Below are 26,309 nucleotides of genomic sequence, written 5' to 3'. Positions count from 1 at the left end.
AATAAAAAATATTTAAAAAAGAAGCCTTTTCTCCAAAAACAGTTACATTCTGAGAAACTGGGGGAGGGGAGGGAGTGTTTTAAGAACTTCCACATATAGATTTGGCAGGGGACATACAATTCATCCCATAACAGAATGTAACAAGGGCCATCAAGAGCATGGCAGGGAGATTCTGGCCTGTAATTTGTGCAGTCACCAACTCAACGTATAAATGGTCACTCTGTATCTCCAGCCACAGTTCATCGTCTTTCTTTTGTCTTGGAGATGATCTCCCCGCCCCTGCCTCAGTAATAGATTATTGGAAGGCTATCCAAGTCCCACAAGGGGGGTGATGCTGTTGGCTCTCCATGTTGGCTACTGCTCTGCAGAAATACCTGTGGGGTGGAGGAGAGAAGGATGTAGCATGAGAATTTATAAGACATAGTGATCTTTAAAATTATCTAGGATGTTCCAGAGAGAAATTCTAACTTCCAATCCTAATTTCTTTTGCATTTTGTATACCCTATACTTCTTTCCCTCAGGAATGTACTTCATACTCATTTGCTTGGAGCCATGAACCATTTTTTATAATGCTCTTTCCTATCATAAGCACTATAATCTCCCTCTATGTTTATGATATAATACATACACCTCCTAAGAAAAACAGCAGTTACAAAGGCCAGTGAGGCTCTGACCACGAGGGCAATCGAGGATTCTAGCTGGAGTGGAGCAATCCTCATAGAACGAAGGTTGAAGCAGCAGTCACTTTTGAAAAACAGTATGACTTGGATGTGCCAGATGCCCCCAGAAGTGCAGACGCCTCCAGATTTCTGCTGAGAACACTGATCTGTTTACTTTGCGAGGTTTACGAGTAGTTTTCTACCAGGATGTACTGACTCACATGGCATTAATGTGACAGAAGCATGAGAATCCAGCTGCTTTGTCATGAATGGATCCAAGCCTCGATCCTGGGCAACTGTGGCGGCTGCAGCAGGGATGTCCCGGCACGGTGCTCCTCACCCCAGCGCTCTCCTCCTCTGGCCACCGGGACCCTCCTCCTGCCAAACATGCAGGAGAAAGGCATGAGTATTTATCCTTTTTAAAAAATATATTTTATTGATTTTTTACAGAGAGGAAGGGAGAGAGATAGAGAGCTAGAAATGTCGATGAGAGAGAAACATCGACCAGCTGCCTCTTGCACACCCCCTACTGGGGATGTGCCCTCAACCAATGTACATGCCCCTGACTGGAATCGAACCTGGGACCCTTCAGTCCGCAGACCCACGCTCTACCACTGAGCCAAACTGGTTTTGGCCATCCGGCTGTCTTAATGTGCTCAGGCTAAAATATTGTAACCTTTAAGATAATCTAGATCCTATTGAAGACAAAAATGATTGGTCTGAGTAAGGTAATCATTGCCTCAATTTTCATATAGTTTCAAAACATATGTATATTAGTGTGCACGTGTTTGATTGTTTAAATTTAAAGATACAGTCTCAGCTCCTTGACTTCACACTTGTGTGCGGTTAGAGCCGATGTCAGGAGGTCTCATTTGCTCTGGTTGCCTCCTGCAGCTTTTAACTTATGGACAGAGGGCCCTGCCAACCTCTCTCAGCTGCAGGGAAGGTTATGGTTCACCATCACTGGGTTCTGGTCACTTTGTTCCTACTCTCATAAAGCGATGACTAGGAGGAGATAATAATAACTTACATTCAAAGTGTGGATGCAGGCATGTGTGTGGGTAGACACATTGTACAAAGGGTATGGAGGAGGTGCCTCGCAGGCCGTCACTCACTACTCTTGTGATCAGAGGTGGTTGGCACAAGGAGCCAATTCCGCTGGCCTGTGTCTGGGTCCTGCTCTTTGGCTCGTTGGCTCACTATGACCCCAATCACCCTCTGACTTTAGTTTCCTCATCTGTGAAATGGGAGGAATTTCTTTCATGCCTATCTCATGAGGTTGCTGTGAAGATTAAATGAGAAGTCATTTCCAATTCAGGAACTGTGTAATATATCTGTATATCTGCACATCTGCATATGTATGTCTACTCATATGTAAGCAGTTAAGGTATATGTGTATGTATGAATTATTCTTGTCATCTGCCAGTTGTTATTTTATGTGAAATGTGACATTAAAAAGGGGAGAAAAATTTGAGTTTAGGATTCAAATTCCCAAATGATCCACATTAGGGGGAGGAGGGTTCAGTGAGTATATGACTTCATTGTGGTCAGAGGCCTCATGGCGTTAAGCATGTGTGGCCCACGAATTGTTATAGTTTGTTTTGCAAAATCACATTCCTTGACATTTAGCTTTTAAAAGATGAAATGTTTTCCTGATGAAAAGTTTTTCTTAATAGTCAGTTAGAAATAACAACAGAAGCATCTAAGCGTGTGCCCTCCAATGAGCTTCACAAGGTTTGTCCTCCTTCTCACCTCTCAGAAAGATGGCAGTTACTATTCCAGAACTATCCAAACAAGTGTTCACCTCTTTTCCTAAATTAAAGCTACTCTCTCCCTCCCCACCATTTTTCCTAGTTACAATCTAACTGTTAGTGGCCGGATGTGCAGTCTGCGTTTGTCTGCTCGTGCTTGGGTGGAATGTGAGCAGTTGGGGGTCAGGGGCCATAGGGGGCGCCTAAGCAGGGGTGGAGGATCTAGATTACCTTAAAATGGTCTCCATCTGGGCTTGGCTGTGGTTCAGGAAGGAGACATAGCTATTTGTGAATGAGGTCAGTGCCTGAAGCAAGACTGTGGAGGACAGGCCGGTTCTGGATTCTCCCTGGGTTGGTCTCTGGAGCAGATGCAGAGTTGATGCTAGACTTCCTGTGCAGGTGAGGCATGGGTAGTTTAACCTGGAGAGAGCCAGGCAAGCTTTAGTGTTCTCCAAAAAGGGAGAAGCTCACAGGAGTTTCTGGGAATTCAACTCTACTCCATTGTTGATTTATTTAATTTTTATTTTTTATTTTATTTTATTTTATTTTATTTTACATTTAATCCACCCCAACGGGCATTTCTTTCTTTTCTTTTCCCCACTTGAAACATGACTTCATATTACATTTTATTTAATGATTTCCTTCTATGCCTCTCCCTCAACCCCACAAAAAAAAAAAAAAAAAAAAGAAAAGAAAAGAAAATGAAAAAAAGAAAAGAATTGGAATAGTTTACTGAGACACTGAAAGAAAATAAAGTAAATAAATAGAGAATCCATGGTGAATGGGGAGTAGAGTGAAGGACAAGTGGAGACTCCATATGCGGACTTGCAGAGCCCATACATTTGGCTTGGAGTTATCTTTGGTTCTCCAGGGAGACACCTTGGCTTACCACTGTCTGGTGTCCTGTGCAGGGCCCAACGGTGTTCATGAGCTGTTTGGCCCATAAATGTCTCTGCTCCATCCTCCATGACCTCTCTCCCTTCCCTGACTGCTGGTCAGATGCTAAGGATCTGGTAGAAGACAATGAACCACAATGGAATGGCAGGGCCACAAAAAAGAAAGGCCCTGGATCCCTGTATTACTGTGTGGAAGAGAGCTGCCCACTGACCAGGAATGCCAGTTGCGGGAATAGGGGCCAATGGGGAGAAAAGGAGACATATGTAATACTTTCAACAATAAAGAATTATTTAAAAAATAAATATAAAAGGGAAAAAAAGAAATGCCAGTTGGAACTTTATGCAAATTAGAAATAAACTTCTGTTGTGTTTGGAATTGTTTGGTGAGTAGTTAGCCTCGCAGATGAATACAGTTTTCTTTGAGCAGCCTTGAGCATCATCAAGAGCTTGAGAGACAATCAGAATCATGTTGTAAGCCTCCACCTGGTGATCTGAAATTCTAGGGCTCTTTGAGCTCGTCTTTTCTGATGCTCTAGCTGGTGCCATAGCCTCATTGGGACAGATTTCTGGTCTGCATTGAAGTTTCCCTTGGTCTCTGACTATTGCTTGGTTCCTGCTGCTTTAATTTTTTTTTTTTTTTTTTTTTTTTTTTTTTTTTTTTTGCCCATCTACAAGTGGAGAATGATTTTTTCCTGAAGTGACCAGAGCTTTTGCTTTCACGTTGTATATTTAGATTGCCAAGATGTTATGACTTTTTACGGGTCACATTTTCTTTCCTAGCACATTTTCCAGGACATTACTTCGGAAATTGTTCTGTGGAACACTGGGTTATCACTGATATCAACAGACATGTTGGGATATAGAAGGGTATTGTAGTCAAAGATGTGTGAGGAAAAAAATGGATTAGATGAAATTCACTATTCCTTAAGTGCAGGACTTCTCAGAGCTTTTAGACCTTCTAGTGAAAGAGTTGAAAAACTGTGGCTCATAGGCCAAATCTGACCTGCCACCCATTTTGTCAATAAAGTTTTATTGGAACAGAGCCATGCCCATTCTTTTGCAAGTTCTCCACGGCTGCTTTGCCCCCAAAATGGTGGAGGTGAGAAGCTACGACAGAGACCAGCTGGCCCATGAAGAAGAAAATATTTGCTATCTGGTCCTTTGAGAAAAAGTTTGCCAACCTTTATTCGTGTGTCTCCAACAGGAGGAATATACAATTATGTTACCACAAATCCCTTTCTTCCTTGGACCACCTATTAACCTCTTGGGATTTTCAAGTATTCTTAGAAAATGTACATGCTAGAGTTTGAAGGCTCCATAACACCAACTTCTTTCACAGCAAGTTTCTTTGCCATCTCTGCAGGCCCAGGGGATCTACCTGTTGCCCCATTCTCCTCTAAATCTTGGGGTTTTGAATGACCGTGGGCTGGGAATTCTGTCTCCCATTTCTCTGGATGGTAACCTTCTCGAGGAGGCAGGCTTGCCAGTACCGTCACTTCACAGTGACAGAGGGTGCGCTGGGACCTGACGGGGCACAAGCTGCCTGCAGCCAGTGTGTACGGCCGCATGGGAGGCAGCCTCCAGCATCCAGGAAGGCTCATTCCTACTCCCGGGCAACTCTAGGTGTGCAAACAGCTCAGGGGAGGATCACTTTAAAGCCTGATTTGTAAATAATCTACGACCAAAGACAGAGCAAGTTAAATATTTATTTGAAGATTATGTCTCTAAGGAGGGATTGTTGAAAATTAGTGTGTGCTTTGCCATCCTCACTTCCCCTCCCCTGCCTGAGGGCACGTTGTTTTTACGGCTGTGTGACAGCCAGACAAGCCTCTGTAGATTTAGTGGTTGTTTGCAGTGGCATTTATATTTTTGAATGAGCTGGGCAAACAGGAGGGCGGGGTGACGGGAGTTAATGAACTCTGCGAATCCCTTCGCTAACACTTCCACGCTCTTGCTGGGGAAATGCCCGTAAAGGAACCATTCACAGGGTTTTACAAAAGAAGTCCTTCCTCTAACATGGCAGAAGTGGAAAGCACAGCAAATCGGTGCTCCTGTGTTGTAGCCGGGATCTCAGAGTGAAAGTGTGGCTTCTGCGCTGAAAATAACCGCCCTGGGCGCTGCATTGCCGAGGTGCATAGAGGAGGGCAGGTCTGCAGGCACCCTTTCTCTCCCTGACCTGCCATTGGCCCTGTGGGGCAGGGAGGTCAAGAACCTGCAGGCATTTGATCTCTACCTCTTCCTAAGTTTCCTCCATTTCTGGGATGCTACTGGCGGTTCCTCTAGGTCCTGACTGTGGTACTCTCTTCTCCATCTTTTCTCCAGGGTACCATCACACCTGTTTGTTTTTTTCCTGTCACCCCAAGGCACCTATTCTTGCTCAGCAGCCCACTCCTCGCACTTGGGAGAAGAATGGAGGAGTCCCTTTTGCTGTGCACAGGGTCCCTGTAACGCCTCGTTCTCCCCTGTGACTCCATTTCCTGCTTTGAGCCCATTGTTCCCTGATGCCTCAGCTGGTGCCATGGCCTTTGAGCCCGTGTCCAGCTCCCCCAAAGCTCCTGTGAGATGGTTTAAGCTTTTGGGCTCTGGTGACTCTCAGCTTCCTGCTGTTCCCATTTCTGGGTTTCCTCAGCATCTCCTGATTGTTTTCTCAGCACTTCCATCATCTCTTTGTCAACTCCCTGCATTTAATTCACCTTGTAGGAGACCTGGGCATGTTTCTGTTTCCCTTAATGGACCTCGGATATTCCAGTTCTCAAGATAGGTTTCTGGCTCAATTTCTGACGTGAGATTCAAGCCATCTATGTGACAGCAGCATCTGACAAGTGACTGGCTGAAATGCTGTCATCTCATTCGTTAGGAGGTCCCAGTGTCACTATTGACCTTCCCAAGGCCCTTCCTCTCTCAGTGGCTATGGTCTCCCAGCTCTTCTGACGATTCAGCCTGAGATTACAACATTCTTTACAACTCTTACCTCTCCTTGTCCCTCACATTCAACACGTGGCAAGTCCTCTTGCTGACAGTCCCCCTGTGTCCACAGCTACACCCTCCTCCGCATGCCTACTGCCCTGCTTTAGGCCATTGTCCGTTCTCTTGCTGCTAAAGCCCCTGCTGGTCTGGCCGTTGGTCTCTCCCCACTTTCTATCCACACATGGGCTCCTGGAGCGACACTAGTCCAGCAATTCCATCCTATCCACCGCCTACAAAATAAAGGTCCATCCCGTCACGGCAAATGATTCCTCCTGTCACTAACTCATCCACAAGGCCTGGCTCCCAGCAGGCGGCGCGGCTCACCATTTCCCAGGCATTTCCTGCCTTTCCTGCATTCAGCCAGGTCCCTCCTCCCAGAATGCCCTTTCTTCTCATTTCTACCTATCTTCAAGGCTCGGTTTGATGCCAGCTCCAACCAGAAAGCCTCTCCTAATCCTCCTATCTGGAACTAATCTCTCCTTCCTCACCGCTCCTGCATTTCTTTGTTCAACTCCTTTTGCCTCTTATCACATGCAGGCTCCTAGCTACATAGTTTAAGTCACCAGGACGGCGAGGTTTTAGGAAGAGCTGCTGGTTGGCATTTACAGCCCCTGTCAAATCGTTGCTACTCGGTGGAGACTAAGTGGGAGCCACGTGATTGCCACTCAATGCATTTGACTGCGTATCACAGCAATGCTTTTGATATATTCAATCTATTTTCTCAAAGAGATTGCTATTTTTCTTGGAAATAGCACTTGCTTTTCTTTTTAACCCAGTTTTCTAAAGCCAATCAACAACAATTAATCATTTATTAGACTCATTTTCCATTATTTGTTGAGTGTCTGTCACGTGGTAAGTGATTTATAGACTTTACAACTTAATCCTCTCCAGGAGGGATTCCCTTCACTCTACAGGAAAGAAAAACTAGGGCTCGTAGGGAGTAAGGAAGTTTACCAGCAGCGCATAGCAGGTAGGTAGCTCGGCAGGATCCGAACCCAGGCCTCAGTGATTCAGAAACCTGCATTGCGAAAGGGAGAGGTTCTTTACCTCCAGCTTGGGAGAGGCTGGTGCATCTGCTGAGAAAAGACCCAGTTTGCAGCCGCAGAGCAGATGATAACTCCCACCTCTTGATTGCTCAGAGCCCTGGGACTGCCCCTCTGCCCTGGATTTCCCTGGACACTGGTGACGTGTGCACCTTGCTTCCTCTCTACTCTGGCGGCATCTACAGTCACACCGATTGCCTCTGACTTCCAGCCTAGTTTTCCGGCCTGCCTGGCACAGTACACCTCACCCTCACCCCAGATTGGCATAGCCATTCTAATTCTCAGTAGCTCAATGATGGAAGAAATGTTGGTCCTCAGAAGAGGCTCAGAAGATGTCACCTTTGGCCTTCTCAGAACGGTGCTGTGCTCTGCACTTGTCAGAACATGAGATGAGCAGTGGCATTTCTGGTCCAGCCCCCATGCAGGGTCTGAGAGGCTAGCGCTGTTGGCAAGTCTTCCCGGGGTCTCTCTTGCCTGCCAAGTTGGTTGACCTCTGGGGCTTGGTGAAAGAGGTGGCTTTTAGGTAAGCCATTTTCCAGCACTTCTGGATTCTCTTGCTTTCTTTCCCCTTTGGTTTTTCTTTTCAGAGACTCTTGGCTTCTCCATTCATTCACTGCAAGAGTCGCAATGCATTGAGGCAGATGCGCCTAGAGGCCCTGAGCTCATTAATAGGAATCTTGTGAATATAAAAGTTCACACACAGTAACAACAGTGAGCTGACTCCCCCCGCCCCCCCCCCCCTTTTTTTTTAACTTCATTTTAGATGATCCTCACTGTCTTTTTTCCCCCTCCTGTCTCAAATGTGTTGCCTTTTCCCCCTCCCTGGCCTCTGACCTTAGTTTCTGTGTTTCACCCTCTCTTTACTCCTCTCATCTTCTCTGTTGTCTTTCATCTTCTCTCTTTACAGGCAGAAAGAACACAGCTTCCCAGTGTCTGCCTGTCAGACTTCTTGGCCCTCTGGCTGGAAAAGTTTGGGAGTTCTCAGGAGTCCCTGCGAGGCTGGCTCCAAAGATGCCTCACCTCCCCGCACAGACACAGGGAGCAGCAGCGGGCAGGCCTCCCGGGCAGGGACCGGGTTGGACTGGATTCAGGAGCCTAATTACCAGCAGAAAATTAAAGAAAGGTAATAATTGCTTTAAACACTTAACAAAAGGCAATCTCACCTCGCAGGTTTGTAAATTTGTAGTGAGAGCTGATTACAAGGGAGAGCCTGTGCTGCGCTCTTTGTGCTTGATTTGCAAACCAGAACCCCCGCCCTCCCCATATGCATAATTGGACCCTCACGGTCTCCGCATCAATGTGGCCAAGGCACTAGAAGTTTATTTATCCAGGGCTCATTCAAAGAAAAGCTGAATGGAACAAGAAAACTCCCACTTTGCGATGGGATTAGATACCATGGAGTATTCCTCCCCCCATACTCTTTCAAGGATTTTTTTTTCTCTCTCTCTCTTTTTTTTTTTAGTTTCTAAATCTGCTTGGGAAGAAAAAGTAAATTGCCAGAAGTGAGATTAGTGGGGAATATTGTTCTAAGGACAATGGTGTCTTTATGGCTTGACTGGTATGAGCTCCCTGCTTCAAAAAAAAAAATACAAGGGCTGGAGGTGTGGGGGTTCTTAATTGCCTACATCTGATCAACTGGCAGCGGAGAAAGAAGAAGAAAGAATTCTCATTCAGCTCCGATTTGGCCTGGATCAAGTCTACTTGCTAATCAGAGTTTAATGAGGATGCCACTGGCCCCGTTGTATTTGCCAACGCTCCCACTAAGGTCCCTGGCCCTTCTGTGTGTGCAGGGAGCACTTTCGTCCCGCCGCCCCACGAAGCAGGACGGGGGCTGAGATGGAAGCATCCCGGCCCTGGAGAAGTTAATTAAGTTTAGGCCCTTGGCATTCCAAGTCACCGGAACCCATAGTGGGAAGCCTCACCCACCGCACAAAAGAGACCCACATGGGCTCTGAAGGACTGTCCCTGGCAGGGGTGGCTGGGCTTCTGCGTGCCCCACTGCCAGCTCTTAACCCCGGGAACCGTGTCCCCTCCACTGCACACAGTGAATAGGCCTGCAGCACCAAGGGCTGCCTTGGGTGCGGGGGGGGGGGGGGGGGGGGGGGAGTGGGGATTGGGCAGCACATGGGCCATCGTCCAATGTCACTAACAGACGGACATCTGCCAGAGCCTGCAGGGAATGGTCAGACCTGCAAAGGCTCAGAGAAAGGGCTGATTTGTTTGCAAGTTGTATTCTCTTTGGTTTGAAAAAACAAAAATTATCATAAGCAAAAAGTTGACCTTTAGGTAAATGAGCTGCTGTCATTGCTGTTTTTCATTGTGCATCTCAGAATCTCCAAGGAGAGACTGAAAGTGTCTGCGGGTCGCCAAGGATATGCTGGAGGGTGGTGACCCCTTGGAGACTTGAAACACAGTTCACAGCGTGCAGGGAGGCCCCCGGGGAAGTGAAACATCCCCTCTTTGCTGTGTGTTTGTGTTCATGGCAAGCAAAGGCATGTGGGCAGAAGAAAGAATGCATGATCTGGAGGCGAATGAATGGACTTGGGCTTGAGTTCCAAGTTTGCCAGAATTCTCTTCTGAGAAATAGAATATTTACTGTGGGGTGAGATTGAGAGAATATCCTTAGGGTAAGTGAGCCTGTGCTCCCTCTAGAACCCGGTTCTCAAAGTCTACAGATCTTGAGAATCTCCTAAAGAGCGGGTGAGCAGCCGAAACCTGTTTGGCTCAGTGGATAAGAGCATTGGCCTGCGGACTGAGGGGTCCCGGGTTCAATTCCGGTGATGGCATGTACATTGGTTGCGGGTACATTCCCAGTGGTGGGTGTGCAGGAGGCAGCTGGTGAATGTTTCTCTCTCATCGATGTTTCTAGCTCTCTATCCTTCTCCTTTCCTCTCTGTAAAAAATCAATAAAATATATTTAAAAAAAAAAGAACTGGTGAGCAGGCTTGTCCCTGGGCTCCACCCCAGAGATTCCGGAGTGGGGGCTGAGGATATACGGTAAGCATTGCTGTAATATGCAGTAAGATGTATGGAGCAGATAACATCGCTTCTCCTCAGTCTCCACTGAATATCAACATTTTGAGGGGGACTCTAAATACCAACAAGCACCTCATCAAAAAAAAAAAAAAAAAAGCCATTTAGAATGATCATATTGATCCAGCAATTCCACTTCTGGGTATATACCAAAAGAACTGAAAACAAGCTCTCAAAGAGATGTTTGTAAACCCCTCTTCACAGTAGCATTATCCACAACAGCTCACAGGTGAAACAACTCAAGTGTCCCTCAACAGATGAGTAGATAAACAAAATGTGGTCTGTCCATACAATGGGATAGTATTCAGCTGTAAAAAGAAAGGATACTATGACACATACTACAACATGGATGAACCTTGAGGACATTATGCTAAGTAAAATAAGCCAAATACTGTAGGATTTTACTTATGGGAAGTACCAGAGTTATTTAATTTAGAAAGTAGAATGATGGTTCCCAGGTGATGGAGGGAATGGGGAGTTATTTGAAGGGTATAGAATTCCAGTTTTGCAAGGTGAAAAAGTTCTGGAGATTGCATGCACAACAATGTGCATCAACTTAACACTGCTAGACGGTACACTTAAAATAATTAGATGGTAAATTGTCTTATATGCACTTTATCAGAATTAAAATTTTGTTTTAAAAATTAAGGAAAGAAAAAAAGAAAGTTCTCTGAATCAGAAGAAAACCGACTAGTTTCGAAAGTCTGAACAGCTATATTTAATGTAATCTGACCTCTATTTACATATAACTCATAGTATTTGAATTTCTAGTGGTTCCATCAAGGCTTTGGGTGGTGGGCACTCTAGTTCTTTCTCTCTCTATCTAGTTACATTGGATTTCTCTAGTCAACTGTCCCAATAATGGAATCATATTTTCATACGTGAGGCACTGAGAGAACACTGAGAAGACAGGCAAAGGCATATTGTGGCCCTGAGGGGATCATAAACGAATGCAGACAGCTGCTTGCTTACAGAATGCGATCCTGTTCAGATAAAATAAGATGCATTTTGAAATGTAGCCACCAACTCAAGTTTTTAAAAAGACAACTGTCTTGGCTTTATTTATAGCTTATGTCTTGGTTCCAGCACCTTTCCCATCCAAGTTACAACTAGTCCTCCCTCACATCCAAAACATAAGTAGATAATAAGTGACATAGAGGAGTGCCTAGTTCCTTGGGAGATAAACAGAAGAAAAGTGTGTTAAGCTCACTTCTATTCCATAACATAAGCAAATGTCCAGTTTAATTTTTTTATTGTGGTAAAATCTATATAACCTAAAATTTACCATGCTAAGCATTTTAAGTGTTTAATTCAGCGGCATTAAGGTTATTCTTCTTTATGGACTGCCATCACCAGAATTTTTTCATCATCTCAAACTGAAATTCCATGTCCATGAAACCATAACTCCCCATTTCTCTCTCCCACCAGCCTCTGGTTTATAAAGTATGTACTCCCATTCTCTGTTTCTCTTTTTAAAAAGTGATCCTTTGTAACAGACCTGAAACTATGTGTATTAGATTTCTCTTCCTATTTTGTAGATCAGCAACTTCCCTTAAATATGTACCATTCTTGCCTGACTTTTCCTTTCTTGCCCAGACACATTATCTGACCACTAGGTCTCAGAGAACTGGGACGTGTTTTAGGCTTCTGTTGCTGGCTCCAGCACCACCCTGCACTTTCTGGGATTCTAGCCCCTGTGGGTATCTGATAGATACTAGAGTTGACTCTGTTACACCAACAAGAGCCTGATGCCCCTTCTCAGAGTATTTAACTAGGAGGGAATGAGATCTTTGAAGAGGTCTTAGCCTCAGTTCCAGGTTCGATGTTCCCTCTTAGTAATTGTTTGACTTTGAGCAGATGATCATCTCTCTAAATCTCTTCTTCCTCCTTGTGAAGGAGCCTCAGTTTCCCCTTTGTGCAATGAGGATGACAGCATGTTTGACACCTCCACATAGATATTTGATAGGCATCTCAAACTCAATAGAATGTAATGGAACTCTTGGCTATTCCTCCCCGATTGCTTTCTTTTGCAGTCAGCTTGAGTAATGTGTCAAGTAACTGATTATGACAGAAACCTAGTGGCAGTCCTTCGTGCCTTTCTTTTTCTGCCATCAGAAAGTCCTGTTGACTGTACCCCTCACTTACATTTTGTTATATGTATGCCACTTCTCTCCAATTTCACAGCACCCACCCCGATTCAGGCCCCAATGACTACAGAAATAGCCTCCAAACTCGTTTATTTGCTTCCATTCTTGGCCCTTCTCCAACTCAACATTAACAATAAGAATAAGGATAAGAATAAGAATCCTTTTATAGTGCTGCCTATGCCAGCCACTTTTCTAAGTGCATTACATATTAACTCATTTAATCCATACACTAGTTGTAGGCAAATCCACTACTTAAAATTAATCCATGGTTTCCCATTGTTTTAAGAATAAAATTCAAACTCCATCATATCTTGCTCTGTAAGATTCTGAGTCACCTGACTACTTCCTCCAGCCTGCTCCCTGTTTCTCTTCACGCTTTTAGGCCAATCACACTCTCTTCATTTTCTTCCTCCAACGTGATCTCAATGCCAGGCTGTCCCTCTCCCTTCTATTTTATCTCCCAACTCTGCATGGCTAGGCTTTCCCCTAGTTTAGGTCTCAGCTCACATAATATCTCCTTTGGAGAGGCCTTTTCTGTCCACTTCATCCTGTTCGTGGCACAGGGATTCTTTATCACATCCTCTGGTTTATTTTTTGAGCAATGCTTATCACAGTTTGTACTGATTTTGTATCTTTATTAGTTTGTTTTTTTATGTTTTGTCATCCCTGGGCTGTAGGCTCTAGGAGTATAGATACTTTCTCAGTTTTGTTCCCTGCTCTGCCGGCACCCGGCAGAATGCCTGGAGCCCAAGGAGTCAGCACCTGTGGGTAGAATGACTGATTGGAAGGATAAGTAGCACAGCAGAGAGATGTGACTTCACAAGACTGCTGGAAGATTAAAGTGCACAGATAACTTACCTGCTAATTTACATCATGAATCAGCTTCCAACTCCGGTATTGGAGAACAATAACTCTCTTCCTTTCTGTATATCATTTTTAAAAATAGATTTTAAGTCTGAGATTCCTTCACCTGGGTGAACAGACCTTGGTCTTCCTCCTTTGGGGATCTGTGTAGTGCCAACCTTGGGTGGGGTGGGGACATTTAGGTTCTGACCGAGAGCTGAGAGTCGTGTTTAAATAGTCCCACTGGGTGTCTTGAATGCTTTGGGGTCCCAAGGCACCCTTGGGGTCTGGTCTGCCTTGATGGACATGTAGCCTCTCCTCCCCAGCTCCTGCCACCTTCCCTGTGGCTTCGTCAGCAGAGGCCTACGGGTCTCCCTGTCTTTCCTCCCCTGAGCTCTGGGTGCCTGAATGAGGAACTCTGCTGCAGCTCCAGCTTTGGGCCAGGATCCTGTCTGTGCTCATGAGTCTCCCAGGGTCTTCTTCTGGCTTCATTCCTGAAGATGATGATCAGAAATATTTTTAGATGGCCTCTATTTTCCCTTCCCCTACAAGCACACAAAGGATAAACACAAGAGGAAAAACATATATTGTTATATCTTATAAAATACCCAGCCACATTCATTAATCTTTAAAAAAAATATATTTTATTGATTTTGTATAGAGAGGAAGTGAGAGAGATAGAGAGTTAGAAACATCGATGAGAGAGAATCATCGATCAGCTGCCTCTTGCACACCCCCCACTGTGGATGTGCCCGCAACCAAGGTACATGCCCTTGACCGGAATCGAATCCGGGACCCTTCAGTCCCCAAGCCGATGCTCTATCCATTGAGCCAAACTGGTTTTGGCCACATTCATAAATCTTCATCTCAGTAAGCACTTAACAAATATTGGCTTTTTACTTTTTCACATTCTTTCCTCTGCCAGAGGACTCACAATTTATCTGTGGAGAAAACCCCGCTGGGACAGTCAGGCTGACCGTGGTGAAGTAGCCTGTTCTCCGACCCACTGTTTTAGCCAGCTCAGGCTGCCATAGCATAAACCCATAGGCTGTGTGGCTTCAGCAACCCTAATCACCTCCTGAACTCCCCTTGTCCAAGTACCATCACATTGGGGAGCAGAGCTTCAACATAAAATACTTTGGGGGCACACAGGGACACAAACAGCTGATAAATCCAATTTATCTGTTCTCCCAAGGCCCACACCCTGGTGTGGCACGTAAAGTCCCTTCTTCCTTTCATAGATGTCCATATGCAGGCATCCAGGTGACTTATCCTAACTCTACTTTTGTGTGTGTGTGTGTGTGTGTGTGTGTGTGCGCGCATTTCACCTCCTCTCTCTCTACTTTTCAAGCTCTTGGGTTATTATTATTATTATTATTATTTTAATTAAATTTATTTACTTATTTCAGAGAGAAGATGGGGGTGAGAGAGAGGGAGAGAGAGTGAGAGAAAGAGAGAGAGAGATCAACAATGAGAGAGAATCATTGATTGGCTGTCTCCTGCATGCTTCCTCCTGGGGATGGAGCCCGAAACCGAAGCATGTGTCTTGACTGGAAACCGTAGCATGACCTCCTGGTTCATAGGTCAATGCTCAACCACTGAGCCACATTGGCCAGGCTCAAGCTCCTGGGTTTTAGACATTCATATTCATAAGCTGGGAGTGGTCTTGGTTTATCCACACTATCAGGCTTCATTTCCTGTCCCTACTGACCTCTGGCTTCCTGGTCCCTTTATTCAATCAAGGCTGTGTGTGAAGTAGATCCTCCTCAATGGCTGGAGAGGCCAAGGCCAAGCGCAGTATCTGCAAAGAGAATTCAGATGCCATCTGTAGCTTTCTTTACCACTGTCATGCCTTACTCTTTTTTTTTTTTAACTTTTAATTTTTAACAAAAGCAACAGTAGTCCAAGTAATATAGTTAATTCCTATGTCAATCAGAGTTAATAATCATCAACCCATGGCCAATCTTATTCAATCTACCACTCATACCAACTCCCTTCTTAAGTTTTTCAAGGCAAAGCATTATTTTTTTTCAGTAAATATTTCACTATGCATTCCTAAAAGATAAGGATTTTTATTTATTTATTTATTTGTTTTTACTGTGCTATAACCATAACACCATTATCATACCTGAAATAAATTTTTAAAAAAGTTAATCCCTAATACTGTCAATTATGCCATGCTGGAATTCTAATGGTCTCATACTTATTATACATACTTTAGTAGTTTTATGTTTGAATTGATTCCAATAAGGTTAGCTGTCAATGTCTTCTTTCTTCTTTGTAATGTATATCATGAGTTTTATGCTAAATTTGTTGGTGTCAGTATTTTGCGTCAAATCATTAAGAGATTGTTTCCAGTGTGTCCACATGATTTCAATTATGAATCAAGTTATCAAATAGTTCGAGTCTATTCATTGCTTTTTTCACAATTTATCTTTTTCTTCTAAATATACTACTGCTTTAAAAAATAGTTTGAGGGTAACCCAAATAGTTCTTAAACCTCATTATTTGCTCTTAACCAGTGTAGGTTTACCTTGAAGTGAACCACATAAACCTATTCTACTAACCTCCAACTAAATGTATCCCCAGCTTGACTTCCCCTTATCAGTGCACCATAAACTACCCACAGGCATGCTGCTGCCATTCAACATCCCTAGGGAGGGAAGCAGGTGGAAAATGACAGTGGTCCCAACCAGCTTAGTGAAAATATCCTACACACGCTTAACAGTGATGCACTGAAGATGATCAAGGCTGAATGAATGGGAGACGGGCTGGTGGGCACAGAGAGGCTGGAGGGGTGGGATTGTCCCATCTGGTAACAAGGGACAAGGTGACCTAGGTAAGCCGGGCAGGAGGGTTGATGTCTGAAGCTACCGAGCCCCCAGCAGATGTCGGCGGGTGGCTGAGTGCAAGACGTGCCTTCCTGCAGGCTGTTCCTCCGGAGTGTGGCAGAGCTGGAAGGGAACCCAGTTTTTCTGACTCCTGTTCTTTCCTTTACCCCAGGCTGCCTCCCAAGTAAAACCTTTACCTCACGCTGAGCATTCCAAGCTGGAAGGAGGCATTGCTTCTTGCCTAAGGAGAGCCTTCCTGGGAGGTCAGTTCCTCCTAGTGGGTGGCTCCTCTTATTGATGATTTTATCAGTGGTAGGGAATCTGTGCTGGGTGCTAAGAACATTCATAAAACAGGGGAGGGGAGGAGAAACCTATTGTATTAAAGTTTTCTTTCTCGGTTTGGGTGTCGTCGTCCCCCCCCCCGTCTCCCACAGACACCTGGTATCACGCCAAAGTATGTGTTCTAGGGCCTTTAAGCAAAACTGTTTCGTCTGCCAGGGACCACTGACACTAAGCACTCTGATCCCTCTTTAAAGCCCTTTAACCAAGTTTTCACCACACAAGAGTTGAAGCATTCAGTCACTAAAGCAGTTCAGTCATGATTTTGGCTGTTGTTATTGCTTTTTAAAAAAGGGGATAATCACTCAGTAATTTAAAAAAATATATATTTTAAGGGAGAGGGATAGAGAGTTAGAAACATCGATGAGAAACACCCATCAGCTGCCTCTTGCACACCCCCTACCAGGGATGTGCCTGCAACCAAAGTACATGCCCTTGACGGGAATTGAATCTGGGACCTTTCAGTCCGTAGGCCGACACTCTATTCACTGAGCCAAACCGGTTTTGGCTAATTTAACAAATATGAATCAAATGCTTGGATGTGACAGACACTATGTCTGACACTAGAGCAAACAGCCACAATTCCTAACCACCTTGAAGACGCTGTTCAAATAAAGCACACATGTAAAACTGCAAGCCACCTAAAGAAGAGGCACATACTTGGCTGACATTCAGCCACGGTGCACATACAGGGCTGCATCAGTGTTAAGATTTTTAAATGCGTCCACACTGATTGTGGTAGATGTTTTCCTCAGATGGCCACCATCCTTTCTTTCTTCTCTTACACAAATGCTGTTCCACCCATGAAGAGGCTAAAATTTTCCCTGTCCTCAAATCAGGCTGGCCTTGGGACTTGCTTTGACCAGAATACCTCTGAAAGGACGCTATGAGACTTCTGAGTCAAGGCCTTAAGAACTGATGGCTTCTGCTTCTACCCTTTTAGAAGCCATTCATCATAGAAAAAAAAAAAAATCCTGAGGTCACAGCACTGAGGAAACCGCGCTAGCCATGGGAAGAGACCTCGTGGAGAGAGCGATGCTCAGCTGAGTCCCTGCTGGTCCGTGGTCCTAGGTAAGGCAACAGACATGTGATTGGAGAAGCCATTTCAGACCTTCCCACACCAGGAGGCAACGCATGAATCAGAAAACCCACAGAACGAAACCAGCCCACATTGCAAAAATGATGAGAAAGAATAAATTGTTGTCTTATGTTATTGAGTTTTGGGGAGGTTTGTGACACAGCAGTAGATAATGGAAACACTAGTATAGCTGCTGTCTTGAACCCCTTGAGCACCCCTCCCTGTGGCCCAGGGCCCTCAAGTCCTGTCTCCAGCACCCTCAGGACTACTACCCCTAGGAGTTAGCAATTCCCGGCCCAGGAGGAAGCCTCCAGGATCTTGTCCCAGAGTCCATTCTGATTGGGATTGTGGAGTGTATCCTTTACTTTGTACAGGAGGAGGATTTATAACAACACTGGTCTACACATAGGCAATATAAAAATGGCCATCCCCTGACCCACTGATGGACTGGTATTACTAATGGTCAGTAAGTATCCTTGGGCCTCAAGGGAGCAGTAAGGGACTGGAGACCCTCACTCAGTCCTCCTGCAGAGACAGTGCTCTTTGTCATGGAATAGAGAGCTGGGCCATAGGAGGAGGGTGATCTCTCTCTCTCTCTCTCTCTTTCTCTCTCTCTCTCTCTTTCTCTCCCTGACATGATAGCAAGTAGGACACAGGAAATGGGATTCCTGGGCCCTTGTAATAAGGGGCTGTGTTGGACTATTAAGCAAGTTCACCTCTCAAACAGGATCATCCATAGGTACTTCTGTGACTTGTTAGGCTTCTTGGAAAATGAACCCAGCAGGCTGTGATAATCTTAGTCAGTCAGCTGGGCACTTGGGTTGTGAGAAAGTATTTAATTTTTTTGAAGTAAAAGGCTGAGTGCCACATGACTCTCCATTCTCACCGTAACTGTTTCTTATTGCTGCCAGTGATTTTCAGGGTACAATGACTTGATTTTGTCATCTTTCGTCTTGTCTGTTGCTCCCTTGTTAAGAGAACAGAATTATGTCTCCCAGGTCTTCCCTTACTGGCCCCACTAAATCCACAATTCTGTAGTAGGAGCTACTGAAAAAGAAAGCAATAGGGTTTGATATAAGAAGGATGAATTGTCTGTGCTGGGTGTTTTACATGACATTGTATTCATTCCTCTTGGCAATTGTGACATGTGAGTATAATTATCTTCAATTTACGGATGTGAAAGCCAAGGCACAGAAAGGCTAGTCACTTGCCTAACCTACGGAATCCTTGAGGGATTGACCCAGACATAGAACCTAGAATTTTGTGGCTCAGAATCTCTGCTATTTCCTTCATGGCACTTTTCTGTGCTTCACTCCTGGCACTTCCTGCTTTCTCTGGATAGATAGGCAGCTGTGTGGGTGCCATCAGGAGGAGGACAGATGTGCAGACATGCAGGTGGCATGTGGGAGCAGCGGCCATGATGGCGCACACATCTCCTGCTCTTTTTCGGATTCTGCCTCCTCCCCCACTTCCAACAACCTCCTGCCTCTAAACAAAGTCACAACAAGGGATTTGTCACTTGAGATCAAACCAGTGATCCATCCAGCTCAGTTTCCTGCCTCTTGAGTTTGGCTGAGTCATGACACTTGAGCAGGAGGCAGACACTGGGCAGCCCCTCGGGCGAGCAAACAATATGGCAGTGTGAGTGGGATGAAAACATCCCGGCTGACCCCAGACCCTTGTGCCCCAGAGCAGCAGATTTAATGAAGCAAGTGGCCAGGTGAGGTCACAGCCCAAATTCCAGGCATGTTTTGCCCACACGGCTTGAAGGGTCTCCTTGCATCTCTCGGTCAGATTCATTAGACACATCTGAATTTCATTTTTAAAATTCCAGCCTCTGAGCTTTGATATATTCCTTCCTAATACTTTTCTACTGTAGCTGGAGAAGCAAAAGGAATACTTCCATCTACGTTGCAATCAAGATTAACAGAAGAGCACTTATAACAATATTTAAAATTATTTTAATAGCATCTATAAAGTTGACATCTTAGGGTACAGGGAGAGAATGCTGATTTTTTCTAAAACATTTTCTTATTTTAAGTGGATTGGTTTGTATTCCCTTCCCCCTGCTTTTCATCTTATCTTTACATTAGCTCCCACCACTTACTATCTGCTTCTAAATCCATGGAGATTGTATGTCTTAACCAGGGCCTGTGGTTCACCAACAAGGTGGTCAAAGGGCCATTTCAGGGGCTGGGTTGGCAGATTCTGGGCCAGATCCTGGAAGGACCCCGAGTCCCAGGCAGCACTCAGCTCTGCCTCTGACTGAGAACGGAAAGTGTCATGAACCAAGTGCCAAGTCAGCTGTGGGGGCTTTCGTGGGTATACGGACCTCAAAGTCCCATGGGGATTAAAAATCCCCACCCCAGGTCCCTAAGGTGAGCAGGCTGGTGTTGCCCCTCATGGCTACAGGGGGTCCCTTGTGATGGACGCCAGCCAGGACTGAATACACACCAGGGGCTCCTGCAATGTGTGCCTCACGTGGCCATAGTTCTTGGTAGAGACGCTGCCAGGGTGGAGTTGAATCTTTTTAAGAAATAATTTCCCCCTACTTCTTTCTTGCCTAGTGTGTGCATTTTGGTTTATTTGTTTCATATTTCTTTTGTTATGATTTTTTTTTCATTTTCTTTGTATTTGTGAGGCAGAATTAAGTCTGGCCCGTGGAAATTATGCAGAAATAGCCAAACAAACAAACAAACAAACAAAAACCCACCAAAAACACATTCCCCTCCCTTTCCTTCTCATGCCTCCTTGCTCTTCTTGAACATAAACGTGAATCTCAGGAGCTTTTCTCAGGTGACCAGGACTTAGTATAATTGCTGGACTTCAGAGGGGTCCTCCTTATGATGCCATGTTCAGCCACTTTCCGGAGAACAGATACCACATGGCCAGCTTATCATGGCCCGTGTGTCTGGAATGCGAACGGAGCCCAGAGATAGCCCGGCCGCTGGAGAAGAAGGCAGGCTCGCGTTAGGAGTGGTGGTCAGGAGTTCAAGTTGATTACACTGGCATTTTTCTTTGGAAAGTTACAAAGCACTGACATTAAAATATCCTCCCCGTTAATTAAGGATTTAAATATATCGGGGGCAAAGAACGTTAATGAGCACCATGGCACCCTGGCTGCTGAATTAATGACTAAGTGAAGGAGGTCCAGGCTCCCGGCTTATCTGCTATTAGGCATCTCCGAGCTGGCAGGAGGAGCAAGCTGACAAGAATCACCGTGGAAATGATTGAGTTTCTCAAGCAGCCTGTGTTATTTTAATTAGACGGGATATTGAGAACATGGCACATTGATAAACCGGTGAAATAATGAAGGTTGTTCCTTCTCCCCTCATCTCTTTCTACCTCCTTCAAATGAAGCAATTATTTCCCTGACCTCAGGAACTGCATTTCAAAGAGGTCTGAAGACAGGCTCTGGCCTGCTGCTCTGGTGAATTCTGCACTGCCCAATTACTGACCTCAGGAGTCAGCATTCCGAAGATTAGAGTCACGGGGCGTTTGCCTCACAGACTCACTTCTAATAATACACCTTCCACGCAGACACCATTAACCTGCCTTTTCCAGTTAGCCAATAAGGTATATCTAGGGGCAAAATTGTTATCAGCTCTCGGGGGTCAGGCCCCTGGCTCTAATTAGAAACAGAGGCATCTGAAGGGAAAGTCAGGAAAGCACCCAGGAGGGCGCGCCGGCAGCGAAGGAAGGCGAGGTGAGAAGTCATTCCTCATCCTGGAACCCACAGGCTCAGAGCACCTTTGGTGCCGGGAGGATCCCAGACCATGTGGCTCTGCAGCATCTTAAAGCTGGCCCTGATTTTCCTTGTAAGTTGTAGTTCTAAATGTGGGGCAAGTTGTTATACGGATCTATTTAAATGGTTCTGAGGACGCAGTGACTTCTCCCTCTTGCCCCAAACCTGGAAACCTCAATCTTTTAGTTCAGTGGTCGGCAAACTCATTAGCCCACAGAGCCAAGTATCAACAATGCAACGATTGAAATTTCTTTTGAGAGCCAAATTTTTTAAACTTAAACTTCTTCTAACGCCACTTCTTCAAAATAGACTGGCCCAGGCTGTGGTATTTTTGTGGAAGAGCCACACTCCAGGGGCCAAAGAGCCGCACGTGGCTCGCGAGCCGCAGTTTGCTGACCACGGTTTTAGTTGACTTGAGTGAGCATTTATTGGGAGACACTGTGTGTCAACGCAGTGTGCTTGGATGGGTAGCCGGCTCTTCCCTAGGGGTTCCCTCAGAGAACTGAACTTGAATGCCCATGGCATCCATGGGAGGACTGAGAAAATAGGCACCCATTTCCTGTAGGCATAATTCCCCCAGCAGCAGCCCTGGCAGAGGATGTACCATAGACAACTGCTGTACCGCCGCTGCTGCTGTTCCAGTCGAGAAGACAAGCAGATGGTTCAGCAACAGCAAGGAGTGTGATAGAGGCCGGGAGAGGGGACTGTGGGCTATGGGAGCACGTGAGGAGGAGCTGACTTGATCAGGGACCTTCAACATCTGGGGCTTTATCCTAAAGGATGAGGGAGCTGCTGAATAGTAGGTAGGGAAGGTGATTTTGTAGCTTCTTAGTTCATGTATTGTAAGTGAGGGAGGGTATATAAATGCAGTTCTCCACTAGAAGGCAACTCTTGCAATGAACTGATGACAAATGGGTATGGAGTTCAGGGGGACTGTGAAGAGTCCCCCTCTAATGGGACCCCGAAGTTCTTATTTTTCTCTGAGCTGGTTCTCTCCCTCTTCTCATTCTCTCCATCCTTCAGCTTTTCCTACTCCTCTCCCATTCCCCACGCAGAGGAATGGCATCAGACCTTCAGGTCCTGTGGTTGAAGAGAAAGCCCCAGGTTCTCCCCACTGCACAGGGAAGCATCTCTAAGACGGCCCTCTTTCTTCCTATAATGTCACTCTGATGCATCATTGTGCTCGGGACCGTTATTCAACTTGATAGGATTTTACACTGTTTCTCTTTCCATTCACTACCTTTCCATGTGTCCCAAGTAGCTAATGGCATTTGTATTGGGTCAGTAGGATTAGGGGGAACTTTTCTCAGTGCTCTGTAGGTTAGTATTATTTTAAACATTCATTTTTAAATGAAGGCAGTGTTTTGAGGTCACTTTTACCTTCATTGCAGCACTTTGTTCTTTCCAGTGACCAAGAATCATTTCTTGCCACATGCGTAACATTCACATCACATGTCTCTCCTCTCTCAGATTCCAAGAGACTCAAGAGGATAGTTTTTGAAGGGGATCTGGTCTGGGAGAATGAGAAGGGTTGAGGTGGGCAGGTGCCAGGCCCTCACACCACTGCTTCAACCACAGGGACTTTGCATTGCTTGGGTGCTGCCCTCAGCTTCAGACTCCATTGGCATGGAGGGCTCCACAGAAGAGCAAAGGTGGTGCCCTTCTGCTCCGAGAGAGGCTCAAGGCGGCTGCCTGGACATGGGCAAGGAGCCATTCAAAGCCACACTAAGAGTTCATTTCCTCCAGCCACTCACTGCAGCACCACTTGAAGGACCTGCAATTACGTCTCACCTTTCTTTTGGGAATTCTTCAGATAAACTGCCTAAGAGATTTAAGAGATGAATCCAGGGGAGGGAGGCAACCAGCATTTACAGACCTGTCCGGCTTTATGTGAGTCATTCCACCTCACCCTCTCAGAAACTGTAGGAGGAAGGTTTCAGAAAGGATAGAAACAGCGTGTTTCAGCCCAAGTAGTCCCTAATGGGGCCTAGATGAGCTGGAAAGAATGTGACCTTACATTCTTCAATTTGAAGAGACTGATTGGAAAGGTCAAGTTAGAAAAAGTGTCTCCAATGGCTCCGACTTGCTCATAGTGGAATCATTAATAGTAGATGCCATGAGACTATACTGTGCACATTCTACATGGTGGTTTTCCGTCTGTCATCCACAAACATCACCTGGAAGCCTGTAGAAACATAGACTTTGTGTCCTCCAGCAGAGGTGTTGTTCAGTAGGTGTGGAGTGGGTTCCAGGAACTGACATTTTATTTTCAAGTGAGTATTACCCATAGATTGGATTGATAGGAAAGCAAAATAACCATTGTTAAACCTGGAAGCTGGATTTGCTCAAGCTCATTTGCATTGAAATAATGCTTGGCTGGCCCTCACTGGTTTGGCTCAGTGGATAGAGTGCTGGCCTGAGGACTGAATGATCCCAAGTTCAATTTTGGTCAAGGGCACATGCCTGGGCTCTGTCTCTATCCCGAGTAGGGGGTGTGTAGGAGGCAGCGGATGAATGATTTTCTTTCATCATTTATATCCCCCCCCTCCCTTCCTCTTTGAAATCAATAAAAATGTATTTTAAAAAATAAAAAATGCTTGGCTGGTAATTAATGTGGAAACTGAGGTCTCTGGATTGATCTAATTTTTTTTTTTTTTTTTAAAGAATTGACTTGAGAGAGACACGGGGCGGGGGAGAGAAAAGAGAAACACTGATTTTGTTTTTCTACCTGTTTATACATTCATTGGTTGATTCTTGTATGCACCCTGACTGGGGATTGAACCCACAACCTTGTCATGCCAGGATGATGCTCTAATCAACTGAGCTACCTGACCAAGGCTGGATTGATCCACTTTTGGTTATTCTGCCGGGAAGCATTAAGCAGGTGTGACTGGAATTCTTCAAGATGGTCCAACATCATTGGCATTTATATGAGTATAATAGAAATGTTATTCTTTCTCTTCTTTTGTTTTTCTTGCAAGCTGCAATCTGTGCTAGTAAGTAGCTAAGCATCTTTTACAGCTGGTTGTTTCGTGATGTATGTCTGTGTCCATACAACCGAATCAGCCTTGCAGACACATTTCTAAAATGAATAAGTCTGAGGAACATCTGGCAGACCCTTTCTTTGCCATGGCCAGAGCACTCCTTCCCTCATGCCTTTGTTCACTTCTTTGGCAGACGATGCCCTCTTCACCCTGTCAAATCTTATTGATCGTCAAAGGGTTATTGCAAGTGTCACATCCTCCTGGAGAATTTCCACTTCCCTTTCCTTGCATAGTCAAATGTGACTTCCATCATCTTGGAACTCACAAAACTCATGGTTGTAATTCTTTAATGTAATTCTTCCATTTTTATTGCTTTATTTCATTACTAAAAGTGCTTATTGTAATACTTAAGTTCTACAGATGTGTATACAATCAAGAGCAAAGCCTCAGTCTTCCACACCAGTCCTACCTCCATCTATCTGAATGCCTGGTACAAATTCAGTATCAAACCTTCGAAATGAATTGCTCCCAATGATTTCTATCAACCATGATTTCTCAACCAACTCCCTTCATCCTCATTCTGTTCATTTCTGCTCCTTTATACTATAGTCCATATATTGTAGTTTCGGAAATAGAAAACAAATCTTCAAAATTCTTTTATAAATATACTTTACCTTGGAAATCCAACAAAAATTGAGTAGAATTGAGAGAAGATATATTTATCTCTTAAGGTGCAGTTTTGATTTTTTCATAAACTACAAGGGGATGAGAGATATACATTTTTTAACCTGATATCCTGTGATAAAGCTAATCATGGTGGGTTTGTGCAGGCTTTCTAAAAAGTTCAACACTCTTGGCCACTTACAGAAGACGGTAATGAGATTCTGCTTACACTTGAGTTGAAAGTATCTTACTTCTGTGACCGAGTCTTAAGCTGCTTCTGACTCTCATCTGCACCTCATTCTGCTTTCCCTGCCTTTTTTGAAAGCAGATGTGGAGTTTGTGGTAGACACCGAGTCTTCCTTTATATTGTTGATGTCTGAGTTTTAGTGACCCCAGAGAAATGTACATTGGTGAAAGTGGCAGCAGTGAGCGGAGTGGTCAGAAAGAACTTCTTCCAAAGTGCTTAAGCATACCTTTGACTAGGGAATCTAAGCTAACACATCAAGGTCTTCCATTTACAAAATGTTCCCTGGTCAAAAAATAAAATGTCTAACAAGCCGAAAGTATACTCAGTGGCCGTATTAAAGTTCTCATAAATCATTTATAGGATGCAAAATAAACACGCCTGGCTCTTTGTATTTTAGTTCCTTGCAGAATGCTCCATTTCAACTGGCTTCGTGTCAGCTGTGTGTGTGTGTGTGTGTGTGTGTGTGTGTGTGTGGTGTGTGTGTGTGTAAGTGAACACCTGAGTATCTGTCCTCTGTAGAGCCAAACATGTGGCCTATGTGGACAGTTTCAAAATATGCTCTGCCATCCCTGGCATATGATGACCTATTGCTGTAAGCCAGAGGATAAACACATGCTACATTTACATAGAAAGGATCTTTCATGGATACATTTTTCAAGGAATGATGGACCCATTTCCAGAGATTAGTTTCAGTTCTGCATACACAACATCACATGGCTAAGAGCAGGAGATAGCAACCACAGCAATGCTTGCTTTTGTATGGCTCACAGCTCATTTTCAGAAATCAAAAGAAGATTTATTGATCTGTGAAAATTATATCAAATTCACATTTTGGGGGTCCATAAATTAAGTTTTATTGGCTGACATTCACACCCACTTGTTATGAATTATCTACAGTTGCCTTTGCCCACATTGGCGAGTTTTGTCCTCCAGCCAGGCTGCTGTGTGGCCTGCAAAGCCCTTCACAGAAAGTTTGCTCAATTCTGGTTTAGATCGTGGGCTTTGGGTCGGAATTTCTTGGTTTGTGTTCTGGCTCTGCCAATTGTAGTTTGAAACTTGCAGGTTTTTCTTGTCTATAACACA

The sequence above is a fragment of the Pipistrellus hanaki genome, assembly GCF_964339955.1.
Source record: "Pipistrellus hanaki genome assembly, chromosome: 11".
Lineage (NCBI taxonomy): Eukaryota > Metazoa > Chordata > Mammalia > Chiroptera > Vespertilionidae > Pipistrellus > Pipistrellus hanaki.
The sequence above is the reverse complement of the archived record's forward strand: the minus strand, read 5'-3'. Positions refer to the sequence as shown.